The following is a 2,924-nucleotide window of genomic DNA, read 5'->3' on the forward strand; positions in this document are numbered from 1 at the left end:
CCACGGAGCCTAGCAAACTTTGTGTGAGTTTATTCAGAGCTCTTTCGGACGAGTACTTTCTTCGGTTGGCGCGACGGGCTCGCGGTTTAGAGCCTCCAACCGGATTGGGCTAGAGTTCGCGAGTTTAGAACTCTTGTCCGCCTCTCTTCTTTCCTGTCTGTAACCGCAACTCAAGCAAGTTTTCCAGCCTGCACCGCAACCATCTCCGGTGTAAGTAAACAATCTTTAAATCTACCGCTACGAGTCTGTGCCTAATTCTAGCTTGACGCGCCCTCTCTCCGACCGCGCGTGCTCGGGCTGCTGGCCACAGCCCGCGTGCAGCACAAAAAAGGGCCCGGCTCACGACCGGCCCGCACATTTACAAGCACTGAGCAGCCTTTAAGTACCTGAAGGATGGTTACAAAGACGGTGGAGCTAGACTATTTTCAGTGCTGGCAGATTGTAACACAAGGAGCAATGGTCTCAAGTTGCATCAGGGGAAGTTTAAGATTGATATTAGGAAAAACTTCCTCACTAGGAGGGTGGTGAAGCACTAGAAGGGGTTACCTAGAGATGTGGTGGAATCTCCATCCTTGGAGGTTTTTAAGGCCCGGCATGACAAAGCTGGGAATGGTCCTGCTTTGAGCAGGGGGTTGGACTAGATGACCTCCTGAGGTGTCTTCCAACCCTAATTTTCTATGATTCTATGACTGGCTGCAAAGCTAGCTTGACAGAATTTCATTTGGGCTCTGGATGCTCAATGCCTCGCACCCTGTAGCAGCTCAGCCCTGTTATAAGACCTTCTCATCCCCATGGACTCCAGTACTTTTCCCATGCTTATTCTGTCATGTGTTCTGTCTTGCTGCTGACCTTTGACCTGACCTGGGCTATAGACACAGGTATTGTTTTGGATTAGGAATGTGACTTTGATTCCCTGGTTCTGACCCCTTGATTCAGTCTCAGCCCTGGGGTTTGGGTTCCCTGCAGGCTCAGGTGCTTGGTTAACCCTGCAATCCTTGAGACTGCTTATGACCCCATCCTTATACTGGATGAGGAATTAAGCCAGTCAGAAAACTTGCAAGAGGATAGGCACAGCACTTTTCTACCCTACCCACAGAGGGCCAGAGGGTGGTATTATCCCTGCTGAAGTAATACAAAAGCATGCTACTTTTGCTGTAAAAGTCCCAGGAGGATTTTGAGCCATTCCAATGTCATGGGTCAAATGAATGGCTGGGGTGCTCAACCCCTGGCCTACAGATGGCCCCATGATCAACACAAGAGATGCAGAGAAGTTTTACAGACAGTCGATAAAGCAGGTATCAGAGTAAAAAGAAAGAAATGTCAATTGGGAGTTTCCAGTATCAACTTTCTGGGATATCAGATTGATGCTTCTGGCATTAACCCAGTTGAAGACAAGGTAAAAGCAATACATGATGCCCTATACCAAAATGCAGATAGGATCTTGAAGCATTCTTAGTACTTCTCAATTTTTATCACATCTTCTTGAAAGACAAAGCCACCATAGCAGAGCCCCTTCATTGCTTACTGGATAAAGGAGCTCAGTGGAAGTGGACTTGCCAGAACAACCAAGCTTTCCGGGGCGTCAAGAAGTTACTGACATCAGACTCTGTCCTTGTTCGCCATGATGAGCAGAAGCCACTGTCCATTACTTGTGATGGCTTGCTGTTTGGTGTTGGCGCTGTCCTCAGTCACACATTGCCTGATGACACGGACACACCCGTTGCTTTTTACTCAAGAACAATGACTTCAACCGAGAGGAATTACGCACAGATTGATAAAGAAACATTGGCAATCATTGCAGGAGTTAAAAAAATGTCACAACTATGTTTATGGCTGCAAATTTGAAATCCAAAAAGACCACAAACCACTTCTTGGAATTTTTGCTATGGATAAACCAACTCCTCCTATTTTGTCTCTACATATGCAATGCTGGAGCATCATGCTACTTGTGTATAGACCTGGGAAAACGATTGCAAATGCTGATGCATCGAGCCGCCTACCACTACAAATACCTGATTGTGCTACTCCTCTGCCAAAATAAGTCCCCATGCTGGAATCCATGTCAGAAGCCCCTCTTCGGGCTGATCAGATAGCAAGGATGACTGCAAAAGACCCTATCCTTGCCCATGTCCTCAACTGGGTGTAGAGGGGCTGGCCTGCAGACAAATTGGCTGAGGGATTCAGGCCATTTTCATCACATCAGTGTGAGCTGTCTGCCCACAAGGGCTGCCTCTTGTGGGGAAATCGTGTCGTAATTCCAGAAGCAGGACACCAAATCATACTGACAACGCTGCATGCAACACACCCAGGCGTTGTGAGGGTGAAAGCACTGGCTAGAAGGTATGCATGGTGGCCAGGTATGGACAATGATATAGAAAGGGTTGTGCAGCACTTGTGAAACAACCAGTCATAATCCACCAAAGGCACCAGTATTATCTTGGGAAATGACAAAGGAACCCTGGTCAAGCATCCACATTGATTTTGCTGGCCCTTTTCAATGTAAGAATTTCTTAATTGTTGTTGACTCAGACTCAAAATGGCTTGAAGTGATTACTGTCTCAACTCTTACATCAACTGCCACTATAACAGCTCTCTGTCAGCTGTTTGCAACCCATGGGGTGCCCCGACACTATTGTTTCTGATAATTGAAGTATGTTCACCTCAGCAGAGTTCCAAGATTTTACCAAATTTGAACTGTTACCATTGCACCTCAGGCCACAGGCCAATGGGCAAGCTGAGCGAATGGTGCAGACTACAAAAAATGAAGTGAAAAGGATTGTTGTAGGAGACTGGCCTACCAGACTGGCCAGATTTCTGTTTGCTCAACATATAATTCTTTGTCATACAACAGGGTCCAGCCCATCAGAGCTTCTTATGGGTCATCATCTCAAGACATGCCTTGACTGTGTTAACCTAGACCTTGT

The 2,924-nt window shown here is 46.8% G+C and overlaps 1 pseudogene; it reads left to right on the forward strand.

The window, feature by feature from the left end:
* The first annotated feature begins 1,192 nt into the window (after window positions 1–1,192).
* On the forward strand, window positions 1,193–2,649 carry LOC112551182 (annotated as a pseudogene).
* The last annotated feature ends 275 nt before the right edge of the window (window positions 2,650–2,924 follow it).

Source organism: Alligator sinensis, unplaced genomic scaffold, assembly GCF_000455745.1.
Source record: "Alligator sinensis unplaced genomic scaffold, ASM45574v1 scaffold974_2, whole genome shotgun sequence".
In the NCBI taxonomy this organism is placed as follows: domain Eukaryota; kingdom Metazoa; phylum Chordata; order Crocodylia; family Alligatoridae; genus Alligator; species Alligator sinensis.